The sequence below is a fragment of the Calonectris borealis genome, chromosome 20 (assembly GCF_964195595.1).
Source record: "Calonectris borealis chromosome 20, bCalBor7.hap1.2, whole genome shotgun sequence".
NCBI classification, from domain to species: domain Eukaryota; kingdom Metazoa; phylum Chordata; class Aves; order Procellariiformes; family Procellariidae; genus Calonectris; species Calonectris borealis.
Window position 1 is genome coordinate 813,313 of NC_134331.1, and position 18,636 is coordinate 831,948.

Below are 18,636 nucleotides of genomic sequence, written 5' to 3' on the forward strand. Positions count from 1 at the left end.
CCTCTCTTTGCCTTGGTGTTACAGAGGACTATTATGGGAAATTAATCACAGGGAAAAGCAATGAACGTGATCTATCGCTCTTTAAAAGTGCACTGTAGTGATTATATAAAAATCTATTAGAGAAGCCAGGAAATAGAAGAGTGACACCATTTAAAAGGAAAAAGGAGACAGGGCTGGTGGCAAAGGGATCGATTTCTTAACAGACGGATCCATGACAGAGGGAGCGGGAGGAGGTCAGGCCTGCGCCGCCGCAGACCCCGGGCGCGGCTGTGCAGACCGTGGCCAGCCCCTGCGCCGGGATGGCTTCGCACCCCGAAAACGAGCCTAATGCCCCACAGCAGAGCTGGGGCTGCCGCTGCAGGAAGGGCTGGCCCCATGGGCTCGGGGCTCCCACCGAGCACGGTCCCGCGGTGCCTGCTGCCAGCACGGGCACGCCGCGGCAGCGTACACCCCCACGGCTCCAAGGTTTGTCGCACCCGCAGGTGCTGCACAGGCCCTTTGCCTCGGCACCTCCTCCCGTCTGCTGGGGGCTCCGGCGCTGGCCAGGGGCTGCCGGGGGGAGAGCACAAAGCCCGGGCGACGGCCAGAGCAATACCAAGGAGCCAGCTCTGGGGTGCGAGGATGCCCGTGGGAGGGAACGGCACGGCACCGGCCAAGCACGGCTGTTTGGCCGTCAGCCGCCAGCTGAAGATGCTGAAGAGAGGGCAGTGCCAGCAACACCGGCAGCGGCACCAGCAGCGCACAACCGCCCTGCCTGGCACAGCCCCAATGCCCACGCCAGCCGTGGGGGTCCCAGCCGGAGGCAGCACCGGCAGCTCACAGACCCCGGCAGGCTGGGGCAGAGCTGGACCCATTCGGCCGGCTCCGGCTGCTCCTCCGCGGACAAGGCCCCGGGTTTCACTGCCCAAACAAGCAGCGCTTCAGCCCCTTCTGCCTGCACAAGGACGGCCGCCCCCGCGCAGCTGCAGCATCACATCACACCCCCTCATAGCTCGGGGGGATCCTGGCACTGCCCCCCACCCGAGGGGTCCCCAGGAGAGCGACCCCCATCATTAACGATGATTGCGAGAGCAGACCCTCACCGCACTGGCAGTAAACAAGGCCGGACCCTGCCCAGCCGCCCCCGGCACCGCCGGCCCCCCAGCGCACGCTCGGCTGTTTAACGGCTGCGATAAAACCTTCACCGAGGCAGATTCCACCATAAATCCAGGCCCGCAGCGGGGCCGGCCCCGGGCCAGCCTGATGCTTTAACGACACCATCAATCCCCAGGGAGCCCGAGGCGGAGCGGGGGGACGCGTGGGCTCCAGCCCCAGCACGCGGCCAGGCAGGGGCCGACCCCCCAGAGCTCCTGGTGAGGGGGTCAGGGCCGACCCCGGATCCGCAGCCACCTGGGAGGGGACGGGGCATCGCTCCGAGAGGCCCCAGGGCGGTGGCGGCGGGTGCTGCACCTCGGGGCTGAGGCTGCAGCGAAGCGGCTGCTCATCTCCGGGCGCACGACGGGCAATCCCGTGCCGACGGGCTCACCCACGGCCGCCGCGGGCTCCCGGGGCCATCACCCCTGAACCAACAATTACAAATTCTCCACTTCTACATTAACGCAGGCAAACGCCTTTATGTGAATTTAATGGAGGTCTCTCCTCCCCACCAGGCGAATGCAAGCCAAACACACCACTCTCCCTCCTATGCATCTTTTCAATAATTTGCAAAAAAAAAGTGGAAAAAAAACCCTTTGATCTCAGCAGCCCATTTGTTTAGCCCATGCCGGGATTTAATTGAGAAGGGATGTCCTTGAATAAATGCGGAGATGTCCTCACTCCCCGGGAAGTCTGCTGCGAGTTGTGCAATCCACTGTATGAGGTTTTCTGCTCATCCAGGGATATTCTGGGACAACACTGCCCCAGGGACGCTGCTGCACGTTGCCCGTCCAGCCCCTGCACCGCTCATCACTGGGCACCCCGGCGGCGAGCAGGCTGCCACACCTCGGGGCCGGGCGAGGGAGGCACCAAGCCCCGAGGGACGGGTGCTCCCAGGGCCGGGGGACACTGCTCTGTCCCCAAACCCAGCATGGAGGGCAGGGGGGGCCCAGCTCCCTCATGGCCACCGGTGCCCCACAGGGATGCATCCAGGGGCTGAAGCAGCCACGTGCCCCTGAGCCTGGTGGGACGAGGACCGGGGCTTGCTTGGCGCTGGCAGAGGGGCTGCAGGTGGGACGCACCGCCCCGGAGAAGCCAAGTTACGGCACGACAGAAGGCGAGGGGCAGCCTGTCCCCGAGAGCTGGCGCTCGCACCCGGGGTGCCGGCACCGTCCCCTGGCAAACACCTTCCACGCTGCCAGGCTTGGCAAGAGAGGAGGAGCCGCAGCAAAGAGCCCGTCAGCCCCGGCGGGGAAGTCGGCATCACCGGCCGCAGCAGGCAGCTTCCTGCTCATTTCCTCCCAGCCTGCCTGCGGGCTGCGGCCCCTGCCAGCGCTGAGCACCACGGTCCCCCCATCCTTCTTCCGCCAAGTCCCTCCTGGCAAGGGGCAAATGCATCCCTCCTGCCCAGCCCGGCTTTTAGCAGCCACAAAGCCTCGAGCCGAGGGAGGGAATCAGCCCTGGGGATCCCCCTGCACACCTCCAGGGAGAGCCAGAGAGGGGCAACGAAGGCGGGGAGGGGGTCCCTCGGTGGTAGCACCGTGCCCGCAGATTTGGGTCTTCTCATCTCCTGCCCCTCCGCCCCTGCCCAGCGCAGCCTGTGTCAGGCGCTGATCAGCTGGCACCCTCCTCCTCCTCCTCCTCCTCCTCGGTGCAGCCGCGTGGGTGTCTTTCCACCGCATGGCTCCTGCCACAAGGCTCCCTAGCCGGGGAAGTGCCGTGCTATTTTAATCCGGCACTCTCCCATCCATCCCAGCGAGCCGGGCTGCGAGCGCAGCCCCGGGAGAGCTCTGCCCCCGTGTCCCCGCAGCCGGCCGGGGACGGAGAAACGCCCCGAGGCCACACTCGGATGAGGAGGGGGCTGGAGGGCACCAAACCCAGGGACGGGGCTGGCTGCAGCCCACCCGCTGCCACCTCGCCCCCGCGCCGCCGCCACGAGAGAAGCTGCAAGTGCAAAGCTGCAGCTGCGGGCTGGGACGTGTCCCCCTTTTCCTAGGGGCTGGCTGCATGCTGCGTGGGAACAGGGAGCACGATGGGGGGTGTCCTTGGTCCCACCGGACAGGAGAAGTGATTCTGACCGTGGAAGGGGATTAATGGTGATAAAGGTGAGTGCAGGGAGCTACAGGAGAGGACACAGGGAATTCCCAGCTCATTAAAGCATTGGCATCCTTCAGCCCATGGTAACGGCGGCTCCTCGTCTCCTCATTTGTTAAAGTCCTTGTCCTCCCCCTCCTCAGGAGACCCGTGCTTAGCTCCGCAGCCATCCCACAGCCATCCCACCAGCCATCCCACAGCCATCCCACCAGCCCATCACCCCACGGCCGAGCCCCACCGCCAGCACGTGCCGGCGCAGAGCTGCGGGGGATGCTGGGTCCCCGCGCGGTGCCCGGGCCGCAGCTGTGCCTGGAGAGCCCGGGGTTCTGCGGGCGGAAGGGGAGCAGGAGAGCTCTCAGCCTCTGGACTCCGCTGGCTGAGCTGCGGCTAAAGGCGAGCTGATTAAAGCAATTAGGATTTTAAATAGTAACATCAGAGTGGCTCATCAGCACTGAAGAGGCAGTCAAATGACGAGTCTGAGGATCCTATTTAGGGATCTCAGTTGGCTGAGGACCCTAAGCGAGGCCCCAGGGCTCCCTTGCAACGAGAGGGGTCCGGCTGGCCGCCTGGCACAGCGGGGTCCCGGGGACCCCACGGACCCCACAGCCTCCCCAGCGCCCGCCTGGGCACATGGAGCAGCCTGGCCGGGGGGTGCCAACGGGGACAGCCCCGTGCACACAGCCAGCTCCGTCCCCTGCCCTGCGGCCACAGCCAGGGAGGGGACCGCGCAGCGGGGGCACCCTGCGGCACCAGCGCCCCGGGCACCCAGCGCGTCCCACGGGGCTGTGCCAGGCTGCGCGGCACGCCAAGGAGCGCCCGGCTGCCCAGTCCTCCCTTTCCTTAAGCTGGTTGTTTATTCTCTCTAATAAAGGCTCTGGGAAGGGAACGTGGAAGGAATTCAGCAGCGCTTCTCAGGAGGCAGCTCTGCACACCAGCAACCAAAAAGTACCTTTTGCAACGGATAAAGCACAACACAGACATTTTGTCTGCTTGGACTCCAAGTCTGATATGCCAGAGATTTAAGGCAGTCTGGTGGGAAATCCGTCTATTTTGGTGTATACGAGTCTCCAATCACAAAGGAATCTGGACACAAATACAGATGCAGGAACAACATAAACAGCCGTGAAATGCTCCGTGCCCTTCCCTCTGCTCTCTGATTTCCTACACTTGCATTTGTTCCTCAGTGTTGCTGGCTGACTCCGGGGTGCAGATGGGTACAGCACCCAGCCCCAGCTGGGCCCAGCGCCCGGGGATGCGGCCCCCAGGGACAACGGGAGCAGCGGGGACGCCTGCAAGGAGCTTCCCAGTCCCGTCCCAATGGGCACCGCAGCCTGGGACCGGGCTGCTGCTCCACACGTCCCCGCTCCCGCAGCTGCATCCCAGCGGGACGGCACGCCCGCGAAAGGGCTCGACGCCCCCGGGCTCCCGGGCTCCCTGGGCCTGGGGGCACACGGCCGTACGTGGCACTGCACCGGTGCCGCACCCAGGGTGGCAGTGACAGCTCACCTGCAAGCAGGGCACAAAGCCATGGTCTGGCAGAGGAGCAGGCAGGGGCAGCCAGCGCAGGGGAGCACCGGCACAGGACTGGACCCACTCACTCTCAGATGGGGGGAAAAGGGAAAAAAGAAAAGGGCAGGAGTGGGGAGGACAGGGCAGGAGCTGCAGCCTGAGCACAAGCCACTTGCCGACTTCCTTGCAAGCTCCAAGATGCTGTGGGAGGGTACTGGCACAGGCATATTACATTTATTTATAGGCATTTCTGTGGCACTCAATTAAACGCTGTGGTGGAGATATTGCAGCGTGAAGAGTATTTAGAGCCGTTTAACACCTCTTAGTCGGCAAAAGCCCATCTGATTCCTGCAGCGAATTGGGAAAGTGCGCATAGCAAGGGCAAGAGGAAGGAAGGCTGCCCCTTCCCAGCCCCATCTCCACTTGTGAAGAGAGATGGGATCACTGCACTCGTGGCCGTGCATCCGTGAGCCTCGCGCGATGCTCCACTGCTTCTAGGTCAGCAGCGAGGGACACGCATCCCTCCAGCCACTGCTGGGCAGGTAAGGGTGCTAAGCCACGGGGCGATACGGCAGGGCTCCTGCCCGTCGCACTCCCCAGCATCCCCAGCTGCTTCCCAGCCCTGCTAAAGGATGGGACCTGCCCACAGAAGGGCATGGAAATTCCTGATGCTCAGGAAAGGCTCTTTCACAGCCTTCACTGGGTTTCTATTAACCGCTCTGCAAAACCTCACTGCAACTTATCAGGATGGCGAATGGCTGAGCCAGTAAATCTCTAGATCTCAGGAAAGCCGTTGGGGGAGAGAGTTCAAAGGAAAGGCTGACAAGCACACACCAAGGTTAGCTCTAATTGCACCGCTGCAAATTCACCGGTGGCACTTTCGCCCTCTGAGCTGTTGGCTCCCCTCTCCCGCTTTGCCTGCAGTGCTTGGCCCTTGCAGCTCCCAGGCGCGGGGGAAACACCTGCAACCGTCCAGCCTCGCACGCCCACCGCTGCTCGCCAGCAGCAAGCTCCGGTCACACAATGGAAGTGAGCAAGGGTGAAACGCAGCTGCAGGGAGATAACCCGGCCTTGGGTGATGCCAGCGAAGCACCGCCAGCCCCTGGGGCTGCTGCTGCTGCTGCCGCTGCCCCCGAGGAGGAGCCTGTCCCCGCAGGCTCTCCCATGCCGTCCCCCGGTGCCAGGAACCCCGAACCCACCGGCACCCCGGCAGTGGTGACTTTGCTCCAGCCGAGCGTGTACAGGAGCCCACCGCGGCTGCTCCCGGAGCGCCCAGCGCCGGGCGGCAACACCACACGCCTGCACGGGAGATGCCCTTCCTTCTGCTCAGTAAGGGATCTGCAGAGTTGCAGCCAGCGGAGCAGCGAGCATCATCCCCCGGCCAGCGGCAGGACGGGGCCGGCGCGCGCAGGGCGGCGAAGGCTCTGGCCAGGGCTCGCCCCACCAGCTGCTCCCCTGCACCCAGGCTCGTGTCGCTTGCAAATGGATGCAATTAAGTTGATACTGCAGCGGGACCGTAATTGCTGTTTCCTTAGCTTGGCAACACGACCCCGGAAACCCCCATTATACTAATCACTGTCAAACGAACACAATCGCAGAACACATAAAAACCTGGTGTACTTCATGGTGAAATATAACACCGCAGAAGGCTGAACCGTGCCATAAATCTGCTTAGCACTTAACACTGCCTGCTAAATGGCCCCGCTTAATTATAGCTCTATAAACATGACTTTATAGCAATATCAATACAGTCAAAAATCAATCCCGCTGATGGACAAATGGACAGACTCACGTCCTGCCGACCCCGGGGCTGGGCCGCCGCTGCTCCCCACGCCGCGGGGCGAGCCGGGCTCCGCGCACCCACGGCTCGGCCGGGATGCCTGCGGATGCACCGCTCCCGGGCGGCTCGGCCCCACTCCTCGCGCCCGTCCCGGGCACACCACGACCCGGCCGCTCTCTGCTGGACGTGGTTTCCAACCTGCCTTCGCCCAGCGCTGTTGCTGGAGCTGCAGACAAGACATTAGCATTACAACCCACACCGATCTTTGTCAATTATGCTACAGTATTTGAGCTCTAACCAGCTTTAAATTGAATCAGGACGAAATCATCAGTATAAAAAGAGCCCGCACCAGCCTTTCAATTCCAGCACTGGGAAAAAAAAAGTTATACATCTCATAATGGCCTTCTACCCCATAATGAACAGGAAAAATAAATTAGATTCCCAGCTAAGGGTATATTTATACAATTTCATTATGTGCCCATGAGCAAGTCTGGTTTTCACCAAGATAAAAATGAGCTCTCAGCAATGCTAGTACTAAATAAATGGAGTGATTTAACAGCTTAACAAGGAGCGCGATAGAGGGGTTGAGGAACAATGTCAAAAATGAAAAATAAAAATTTTAAAAAATTAAAACGCTTGCGTTTCTTGAACCGTGCTAGTGCTGCCGGGCCGGACTCTACCCGCTGCCCTTGCCCGGCAGCTCCGGGAGCACTCGCGGGCCGGGGAGATGGGAGACGGTGGTGCTGGGACTGCGGGCACATCCCTGGGCTGTGAGCACGTGGCATCCCGTCCCACTCGGAGCGACACCAGGGAGACACCTTCCTACTGCTTCACTTTCTGGCTGCTCAACGAACAAATGACCCTCGTGAGCCAAAACCAAAAAATCAGGTCCCTCTCCTTGCTGGCTGTCGGCGGGGCAGGAGCAGGTCCAGCTCGCTCCCTCGCTGCCACACCGTCCCCGTGGATGCCAGGGCCATGTGTGCCGGCTGCCTGCAAGAGCAGCAAGGATTTTTGTGGCAGCTTTGGGGCTGGAAAGGGATATTTGCAGCCTGGAAGTTGCTCCCAGACTCTGAAGCATTCAGGTCAAGCAAGGCTCCTCTCCCGGTGCCGGCTGGCAGGGAGAAGGACGGCAGTGGCACTGGCTGGCCGTCCTGGTGAGCTGCTCCCGCGCCTGGCCGCCAGCACTGCCCTGCTGACGGGCTGCAAGGGTGCCACACGCTCGCCATGGGGAAGAGGCACTGAGGAAGCCGGGAGCTCGCCCGGAGCTCGCCCGCTCGGCTCTGCGGCAGGTTTGCAGGCGGCGCTGCGCGGCTGTGGTGCCGTGGCTCGGCCGGTCGCGGGGATGAAGCAGCCCCAGCCCCATCGCCCAGCACGTCTGAGCCCTCTCCTCCAGCGCTGCCGCGTGCAGCCTATGGTCCCTTCCAGCCAATTTCACCAAACCCACAGGGAAATCCCCAATTCCTTCCTCCAAGAGGAGCCTGTTTAATCAACCTCCTGTTATCCAATTCGGCCGTGAGCCGAAACCCAGGCTCGCTTTTCCTGCTCCGCTTTCAGCTTTCAGCCTTTCTGCTCGTGGAGGCAGCAGCGTGTGTCGTCCCCCCCTGTGAATCTCCCTCGTGTGCAGCCAGGAGGGGACCCAGCCAAGCCGCGTGCGGACGGAGGAGTTTGGAGGAGCTTCTTGCCCTTTGCAAGGTTATCTGCTCCTGGTGAAGGCTCCTCCAGCCCACCTTCTGCCGCTACTGAAAAGAGCGTGTCAGCTCCCCCCGGGCCCCCATCCCGGACCACACATCCATCTGGGCTCAGCATCGTGTGTCTTCTCCAGCACAGCCAGGCTGATCCTAAATCCATAACCCACACTTGAATAGCTCATCCATTTAATGGCAGATAGCTGCCAGCAGGCAAATCTGTCCTCTCAGCAGCAGCAAAACCAGAGCTAAGCAGTTGCCTTTTTTTTTTTTTTCCCTTTTTAAATCAATTGTGAGGCCACATGGTCCATCGGAGTGATCTGGAGACCAGGAGCCATCTCCAAGACAGAGCTGGCTGGCTTGGCTGCGTATCACAGCTCTCCTGCCACAAGGTGACATTTCCCCCTCCATCCTCCCTACTCCAGGGAGCCGGGAGGATTAATAGTTCAACAGGGCTTTGGAAATATGTGTGCCGAGAGTTATGAGCCTGCTTCATAATAGGAGTTCCCTCCCCTGCTACAGAGATTAATCACCGGTGCAAATGCAAACACCATTTGGGCTCAACCGTCCCAAAACGCAGCGCAGCTGGAGAGGAGAGGACGCGTTGCCGGCTCGCGCTGTGCCGCTCGCGCCCGCTGATGGGGCTTTGCGACGCGTAATGTTGTCGGAGCCTTTTGTCTGCGTCTTTACCTTGAGTATTATGGAAAAATAAATTTGTTGTGGAAAGTATCAGTTCAAAGCCACCGAGCGCTGCATGCAAACAAGGCGCGAGCCCTGGAGCCTGCCCGCACCTCCTGTTGTCGGGAGGAATCACTGGGCAGCCCTGAAGAAAGCTCTGCTCCAGCCCTCCGCACCGGAGACCGGAGAAACTCAGCGCATACGGGCACAGGCTGGTTAACAGCTGGTTTATCCTTAAACACCTTAATAAATGCAGCGAGAGCCCAAGATCGACTCCAGAGGAGCCGTCCCCCTCCCACCCCGGGGGACGAACGCTGCTCCCGGCCGCACGCTGCTCTGGGCGCCTGCCTGGCTGCTCCCCTGCCCGACGGGGAGCAATGGCCGGAAAACACAGCAACCCAGCCCTGCTCACCTGCCAACGACCCGACTGCGCCCCAGCCACGTCCCTGGCTGCTCTGCCCCGGACAGCGCAGAACTGGGTGCCTGTGCCCCGGCACCAGCGGGCAGAGCTCTCACCCGACGCTGCGCCCGCCCAAGGACGGATGGAGATCGCCTTCCCCAGGAAGGCAAGGACCAGCCCCGCAACGCACTGTCTCGGCTGCTCTGCAATTAGTTCCTTGTGTCCCTCGAATATAAATAACGGCCAGATAATTTTTAACACAGTTTTACCCAACCCCAAGCGGAGCAGTTTCCCAGGTTGCTGGAATCCTTTACAACCCCCCGAAGGATCAGCAAATGATTTTTCACTCTTTCCTTTCAATTCGAGAGAAGGAGAGGGATCTCGGCTCAACAGTAATTAGAGTGAACTGCAGCTTCTAAGCAGTCAAAGCTCATGTTACCACTGAGACACAAGAATGAGCTAATCAGACACAGGGGTCAGATAACCGAAAAAATAAATCCTTAAGGAGATGATAACGGTTCGTATCTGCCCCGAGCTGAGCTGCCCGCGGCCGCTGGGCCTGGGGGAGGTGCGGGAGGGGTGTGATGGAGAGCGCACGGCAGCGTGGGGACCCGCACGGGGACCCAGACACGGTGGCAGGAACCTGCCCTCACCCCCTCCGCACAGTGCTCGGCCTTCCTCCCCAGGAGGAGGAGGAGGAGAAGGACTCCCGCACCTCCCCGCCGATGCTGGCAAAGGGCAGCGCCCGCCCTGCCACCTCCCTGGCCGAGGGCCGGGGTCTGACGCCAGCTCCCTGAGATGCATGAAAACGGGGGACACCCCGACTCTTCTTCCAGCTGCTCCCCCCCAGTCCCACCCCCGCAGCCCCCCACATGGGGCCAGGGGCCGCGGTGCCGGCAGAGGGGTCCGGCCGCAGCACCGGTGCTGGAGGGGAAAACGGATTTGCTTTCCCTGGCTCTGCCCCCCAGCCCTCCTGCTGCCCCCTTTGCCCCTCTGCACGTTTAGTCTGCTCCGCACCCCAAACCAAGGAGGATGCAAGTTCAGTGGGGCTGGATGCTACAGATTAGATTGCATCTGTCTGGGTATAAATAATTTACTGCTTGATGGTCAGAGTGAATTTAATTAGTTCTTGTTCTCCTGATAGAATCAGCCCACCGCTGCTAAAGCATTTCACTCCGAATTAGCCTGAAAAGGACTAACAAGGCAGTGCTAATTTTACACACACGACATCCCCCGCAGTCTCTGAACGTACAGCTCCACGGAGCACCGTGCGCCGCCGTCCCCGCGCGGGGCTGGGGAGAGGGACGGCGCGAGGGAGTGAACCAGGGGTGAAGCCTGGGGAAGGAGGGGAGCAGGGTGGGCAAAGACAGGCGGGAGGTGGGCACCGGCTTGCAAACACCCGTCCCTTCTTTTGCTCTACCCTTACCTCCAACTCCTGGGGGATCTGGGGATTGGGCAAGCGGATGGGGACCTTGTGGCCGGCAGAGCCGATGCTGCTGCCTGCCAGGTCCCCTCCTGCCCGGGCAGGGGCTCCCCAACACCCCAGCGCCCACCTCGCCCCCCACTCCAGTGCCCGGGGTCAAGCCAGGCCACTTGCTGCAGCTTTCCACTGCCTTGGAAAAACACGAATGCACATCAGCACTCCCTGGAGACAGGCAGCCGGTCACCGGGAAGGGAAGGGAGGGGAGAGGAGGGAGGGGAACGGCAGGGCCAGCCGCAGCCATGGCCCCCGGGCGCAGGAGACGGGCGCAGGGCCTGCCGGCAGCACCGGATCCCAGCAGCCCCCCAGCCCTTGGCTGCACCCCCAGCCCCAACAGACAGCTCTGACCCCCCTGTGCACCAGGGCCCCTCCATGCTCAGCATCCTGTCCCAGCACTGGCTGCACACCGGCCTCGGCCAAGACAGAACTGGGCTGTCCCGAAGGGGTGAGGTGCAACCCAAGGAACCAAAGGCAGCAGAAACGCCCCCGCTCCAAACGTGGGTTGCCATCGCTGCAGACCCCCGAGTTGCACCAGGCTGCGTGCAAACACATCAAAAAGTGGGCACGGCCCCCAAAAGCCCGCTGGAGCGAGGAGAGAGCTGGCAGAGGGACGCAGAGGCAGCGTTAGCCGATGCAGCAGGCAAGCACGCCGGAGCCCGCAGCGGCGGCTGCGCAGGGTGTGCCGGTGGGCAGCGGGGCAGGGGCAGGGCAGCGCTCCCACGGCCGCGCCGGCCGCCGTCCCTGTAAAGCATTGCTGCCCGTTTTCCCTCCGCTCTGTAATTAGACCCCAGTTTCTCCTCTAAGGAGAGAGTCTCATTGACCGCAATGCTTTACTGGTCCTGCCTCCCTCCTCTGACCTACCCTGTCTCCGCCACGATTTATGCTCCACATTAGCAGTCTACCAGAGCCGCTTCCCGCGTCACCGGGGCGAGGTGGCACTGCAGCCCGCTGAGTAACCCCAAACCCCACCAAACAGCCCCGGGTGGCACCTGCCCCAGGCACAAACCCCTCTGCAGACAAGAACCTGGGACATTTCTGCCTGAAAGTGAAATTCTGGAGACATGGGGCCAGCGGGAAAAGGCTGAGCGAGCCCTTCCAGCGCAGGGATGCTCCGGGCTGTGCTGGAGGGAACCTGCCCGGGGGGAGCACACCGAGGACTGGGCGCTCCTGCTGATTTCTGCCTGGCGAGGAGGGAGCGGAGGGCACCTCCACCCCGAAATCACCCCCAGCAGCTCGACAGCCGCCTTCCCTGCCGGGACGGCCACGCTGCTGCAAAGTGAACTAACAAACGGGCTCATTTTCTCCACTCCGCTCCTCATCGCTGAGCACTGGCTCTAAGCCTCTAATCCAACATGCAGCATCTCACTCAATAAATCACCCCGTGAAGGCGAGGCGGCCAACAGCTACCGGCAGCTGTCAGGAGCCTGCGGGCAGAACCCACCCGCCAGAGCTCGCGACCTCTCCCTTCGCCCCGACAAACGGCTGCTGGGCCACCGGCACCGCAGACAGGGACCGCGGCAACGCCGCGTGGCGCAGGCAGGGCCGGGGTACGGAGGCGTCCCCGGGGCACGGCGGCACGGGTGGGGAGCAGCATCCCTCCCTCCTTGAGCTCGACCTCTGGGGCCAGCGCAGCCCTCGAGTCGCTCTCCCCCTGCCAGGAGCATGCCTGTATGATCTCGCGCTCTCTCCTATTTACATGTAAGCTGGGCTGACAACTCCTCCTCATCACAGTGCCAGAGTCTTCCTCGGAGGCCATGCATCTCAAGCAGGACAGCACCATAAATATTGCATAGGAGGTGTTTCTAATCTAGTTATGGGTTCAGCCTCTCACGCTCTTCCATCAGGGAGCCTTGGATTGAAATTGAAGTGTATTAGTATAATTTTATCAGGTTTTATTAAGCCTAGGGTCTTACGTTTTGATATATAGTTTTAATTAAGTTTTAAGTCAAAGAATGCAGTCGCTCATATTTTATCTTGCCATGTCACATCAGAGGGAAGCAGTTAATCAGCACATACAAAAACTTCCCATCGCCAGTGATGAACGTTCATGAACTTTGCCTGCAGAAAGCATCTTCGCTCCACCGCTCACAGCGGGAGCCCACCGACTCCTCTGCCCAGCTCCAGCTCCCCCTCTCCCCGTGCCTGCACCCTCCTACCCTCCAACGCCAGCGCTCCTGCAGGAACGCACACAGGCAGGGAGGGAAAAGCCTCCGGACAAAGAGGGGAAGAGGCAACGCGGCCCCGAGGCAGCTGGCACCGGGGGCTGCTCCCGGCCGGGCTCAGCAGCAGCAGCTGCCGCTGCCAGCGGGAGAGCGGGCACTGAACCAAGAGCAGGTACTGGCAACGCTGGCGCCTGCCCGCGCTGCCGCCCCGCCGGGTCCTGCAAGGGGATGGAGCCAAGGGCGATGCTCTGGTTGAGCACCGGGTCCTGCAAGGGGATGGAGCCAAGGGCGATGCTCCGGTTGAGCCCGTTACCCAAAGCCCCCCCACACCCCCTTCCCCACCGAGAGCAGATGGGCAAACCCAGCGTGCAGGGCTGTGCGCGGCCGCCCACCGCGCTCACCCGACAGCCAGCCCGTGCACCACAGCGGCGAGGAGAGGGGAGGGGGCTGGGGGCAGCGATGGCCAGGAGTGGCTCTGGGGCCGGGTGCTCATCTCTCAGCCAAACCCCTCCCGACCTGCAGCACCCCCGGGGCGCCGACCCGGGGACCCTGACCCACGGCGCAGCCGTGGACCGAAGGGCCCCGTCTCAAACCACGCGCCATTTTGTGCTTGATTTGCTGCTGTCTGCAGACTCCTGCCGCAGGCAGGCTGCCTCCTCGGTGCGCGCACCCCGGCCAGCCCTTCCTGGGAAATCAAAAACCAGGAATTTCCCAGCCAGCAGAGCAGCACCGTGCCAGCCGTCCGCAGCGAGCACAGAGCTGGACCCGTTCCTTCCACGAGCCCCTTCCCAGCAGCAGCCCTCTCCGGTTTTATGGCTGGGCCCTCCCCAGGCATCCGTACATCAGCCTGGGGAGACTTCAGCCATGCGCCCGTCCCAGCTCCGGGCTGGCTGCCAGCACCAGGACGAACGGTCACCGCTCCCTCGGGACGAACACGGGGCTCCGGCTGAGCCATGCGCTGGAGCCAGGGCCAAACCTGGATGGTTCCCTCCAATATGGGAAAAGGGAACCCCAGCGCTCAGCCGTGGGGACTGCCCCGAGCCCACAGCAGGCACCCAGTGGGTGCAACAGCCCCCCGCGGACGGTACAACCCCCGGCAGCTGCCAGCCCCAGCACGACGGTGCTGCTTGGGCCACTTGCTCCCAGGAGCATCGCCAGCCGGGTGCACTTCTCTCCTCTAAAAAGAGCAGTTTGGGGACACAAGGTCTGTGCGTATATGCCAGTAAGGGCAGCAGATGGCATCGCAGCTCGCACCACTGCTGCCCTCGCCCTCCATGGCTCCCCGGCCCGGCGAGGGCTGCTTCTCCCCGAGGACCCGAGACTACAGTGGCAGCAGATCGCTCACGAGTCCTTGGGAAAGGCTGATTCATCCCGGCTGGAAGGAGCTGCAGACGCAAGGCAGAGCAGAGGCTTCCCACCCACTGCTCCGCCCGGGCACCGCGACGCGCCCAGCAGCAAGCACGTCCTCCCCACGCGCAGCTGGGGCGACGCAGCCCCGGGCGCTCGCTCTGCGTCAGCCCCTGCACACCTTCCCCTGGGTGGGAGCCACCGCAACCCTCCGCTGGCAGCCCTGGATGCACACCCGGCCAAGCTCAGGTCTCCGGAGATGCGACCCAGAGCATCCCCGCATCCGTCGGCAGCGCCAGCCCGGGCAGCAGAGCTGCAGGGGACGGGAGCTTTGGGGGGACAGATACCCCCCATACACGTGCCAAGCTTCCCCTTAGCTGGGGGGCTGAGATCTCAGAGGATTTCTGAGGACAGAGACAGCGGCAGTCCAGAAACGTTTCAGGTCCTCCGCGCGAGAAGTGGAGGAACTGAGTGCAGATCTGTCTCTCCAAGCTGAGGTACTTAAAAATTTATCATCGAACTTGCAGAAATGAACTCAATTAAAAACCATTTTAATGGTACTACATTAAAAAAAATAACTCTCATATTTCCCACGTCAAGGTTCCTGTCTGTAAGAGCGGCAGAAATCTCCAAGCGTAGCATTACAAATGATGGGGTACGCGCTCTGCCAGTAAAAGCCCGCACTACCAGCCAGCGCGCTCCGTTTTTGAGGGAAAGACCCATGGAGCGACGCAGCCATGCAACGCCACGAGCACGACCCACGGAGCTCCAGCGAGCCTCACATCCTGCGCAGTTCTGCTCCCGGTTTGCTCCAGGCGCTCCAGCAGCGGGGCCGGAGGAAGGACGGAGCCGCTCTGCTCCCGAGTGGCGCTCGATGAGCCACTGGCAACAGCAGCAGCGCGGGGGGAGCCCACCCCGACCCTCCCGAGGGGCTGCAGCGAAGCGAGGCCCATTAATGCAGTGGGCGAGGGTGTGAGGGTGGGCAGGGGGTGCCCGCCAGCTCCGCTCCATCACAGGATGCCCCAAGAGGCCGCGCGAGGGGGGATGGGTCCTGCCTCTCACACAGACCCCGCAGTTACAGCCGCGTCCCTGCAGCAGCGCGTCCCCCGCCGCAGGCACAGGCAGTCTCTATCTATTTTAGGCTGCCCACAGAGCTCCGGTTTCTACACACGAGGGATCCAAGGGAACCCCGGCTGCTGCTGCCGCCTGCTGAGGTTTCTGTCGCTGCTCCCCCAACTAGGCAGCCCTCACCTCTCAGTGTCCCCGTGCCCAGACCTCTAATTATTGCTGCTGCCCTTCCCCGACCCGCAGCCCCCAGCCCGGGCTGGTGCTGGCCAGTGTCCCTGAGCCCTGCGGGGTCTGCACTGGCCACGAGACCCCCGCGGCACGTCCAGGCGCAGAACGTGGTGGTCCCCGAGGCAGCCCTGGGGAGGGGGTAAGGGACTGTGGGAGCTCTCAGCCCTCGAGCAGAGCCCACTCCCCCGTGACCTGCTCCAGCATCCCACTGCTTCCCGGGATAACCACATCTCATCCCGGGGAACGGCCGAGCGGTGGTCACAGCCGGCCCGGCAGCACACAGCTACGACACCATCAGCAACGGCACCGACTTCTTTCCAAAGAGAGAGGGAATCCCAGGAGGAGCAGGAGCGGTTCTGCTCATCAGCTGCAAGACTGATAGACTTGGGGGGATGGAGAGCATATTTTGCATTTCCTTCCTTCTCCTTTGCAAAGAAATAGAGATTTGGGGTTGGATTTGAATTTCATCCAGAAGAAAAGAATTTTCTTTGAAAAGCAATTGGATTGCTTAACTCTCTCTGTCCCCATATTCCCATCAAAACGGGATTTGAGGCAAAGAGAGAGTTTCAAGCCAAGCAGCCCCCCTCCTGCTGAATCACCGGGAGCGTGGGTTACCCTGAGGCCGCACCGTCCCAGGCTGGGGCAGCTGCTCGCCCCTTCGCGCCCCATGGCGCAGGGACCCCCACCGCAGCGGAGCCACCACTCACCGAACAAGGGGGGCTCAGGGTGAACAAGCAGCGGCCGCGCCGCGGGAAGACGGGCCACGTCCCAGAGCGACTGTCTGTGTTCATAACCCCAGCCCGCGGCAGAGCGAGGCAGAAGGTGCGGATGGAGCTGCATCCAGGCTGGAAAGGACTCCCAGGGAGCCCGGGGTGCAGCCTGCTCAGGGGCTCCTGTCCTCGCAGTGGCTGCAAGCACGTTACCAGCCCTGGGCATCAGCTCCCCTGTTTTTTAAAAAAAAGGCAAACTTGGGTGCTTTGCTGGGCTGGAGCAGCCCTTTCCACTCCAGCACGGTCAGCACTGTTTCCTCGCTGCGGGTGCCCTGGTCCCGTCCCTCACCTCAGCCCCTTGCCTGACAGGCAGGAGCATCCTGCCTGCACCCTGCTGCCTGCGCCTGGGCAGCGGGAAGGCCGCTTCAGCCGGTGCTCAGCTCCAAGGCACCGCACCAGCAAGGGCTTCCCGCGCACATGGGCTGCAGGCGTCGCTGCCCGGCTCTGCCGCCTCCCGCGCTCACTGGGGACGCCGCTGCCCGGCTGCACCCGCTCCCCGCGGTGCACCCAAGCCCTGTGCCTGCTGCAGCAGCGCGCTGTGCAGCGTGTCAGCCGCCCGCCCTGCACCCCTCTGCCCACACCACTGCCGGGCGGGCGCAGCGGTGCTGCCGGGAGGGCTGCAGGCGCCTGTGCCGAGGCTGCAGATGAATTTTAACGGGGCAGCAAGAGAGCAGAGGAGAGCGAGCTGGAGAGCGAGCGCACTGCGTGTCATTTCAATGCGTGTATTTATATCCTTCACCGACGCAGCATCCCTTTGTAAAGCCACGGAGCGTGTATAGTCAGGGCTGTCAGTTCAGCGGCATGTTACAAGTGTTTGATATGGAGATTTTGGCAGTGGGAATGGATGTACCTCGCTGAGAGGTTTATGTAAAATGACAGCTTCTGGAAAATGAAGCACTCGGATATAAAAAAAAAAAAGTACAAACAAAAGGGAAGAGAGGCCTTCCGCTCGGCGAGTCCAAAGCGGATTTCTCCTCCCTGCCGGCCCGCAAACATCATCTCTCCACCGCAGCCAGAGGCAGCACGCAGGCAGCGCGCAGGCAGCGCACAGGCAGCGCACCAGCTGCACCAGCCCCACCAGCTCAGCTCGGCTGGTTCAGGCTTCACACCCGCACTCCCCCGCCTCAGACCGCTGCCCCATTTCCATTTCATCACTCCTCCTCTCCCCCTTGTTTACGGGGCTGAGCCTTTTATCGCTGGCTGCGCGTGGGCGTGCGCGGGCGGGCGGGAGGAGGACGCCTGGAGAGCGCTGCTGTCAGCAGGCCCAGGGAGATGCTCTGCAACTCCTGCCACCGCAGGGCTTGGGGGGGGATGCTGCGCAAACAGAGCGAGGCAGCGGCCGGTCCCCCCTCCCGCCGTGGCCGGTCCCCCCCGCCGCAGTGCCGTGCGGGGGACGGACGCTGAGCTCTGGTCGAAGAGCAACTCCAACACCCATCCGGGAGTCCCCGCCGGCGGACACGGTCCAGACCCGGGTTTCCCAGGGAGCAGGGGGGTTTGCTCCCCCATCGACTCCCGCCAGCCCAGGTGCCCGCCGCCCACCTCGCCTCGACCGGCTCCAGCGCCCTGCCGGGTGGGCCCAGCCAGGAAGGAAAGCGGCGGCGGCACCCAGCTCTGCGGCGAGGCCGGGGCCCGGCTCGCACCTCCAAAGCCGCGTTTGCCCCAGTGCGCTCTGCCGCAGCCGGCTCGCTCCTCCGGCTTTACACCCTCCTCCACCACCTCCGGCCCGGCAGGGATGTGTGCCCATGGCCGGGGTGGAAGCAATTCCTGCTGCAGCTATAATGATCCATAAAGAAGCTGACTTGTTTCTTACCTCTCCGAAATGAAGGATGGTGATTACCCTGCATCCCAGGCCACAGAGCTTAATCCAAATTGATGGCCTCCCAGAGATTGCTTCTCTTGCCTATCACCCAGTCTAATACCCGACTCCCCTGCCCACGTCTACTCAGTAGCAAAACGTCAGAGTAACTCACGCAGGCTCTGGACGGAAAGGCCATTTATCCTGAAGTGAAAGGCTCCTAGACGAGACATTAAATTAACGGCGCGTTAGGGAGAGGTGGCAGCCCCAGCCTTGCCTTCCTACGGGCCCCAGGCAGCAGGGCAGGGGTCTGCTCAGGCCCCTTCGGGAAGAAACCCCTCTGCAACCCCCTGCCTGCTCCTCTGATCTGCTGCAAAGACCCTGAGGATGGGAGAGGACCAGGACACCCCCAAAGCCCGCCTGCCCAAACGCCACCATACACCCCAAATTCTAAGTCACATCTCAGGATAAATGCAACTCCAGACGCACACGAGACCGTCACCACT

General features: G+C 62.3%; 1 protein-coding gene across 7 annotated transcripts in view; it reads right to left on the minus strand.

Moving 5' to 3' along the window:
- RBFOX3 (RNA binding fox-1 homolog 3) overlaps window positions 1-18,636 on the minus strand; it is a 145,748-nt gene that overhangs the window by 114,344 nt on the left and 12,768 nt on the right. The window lies entirely within an intron of this gene.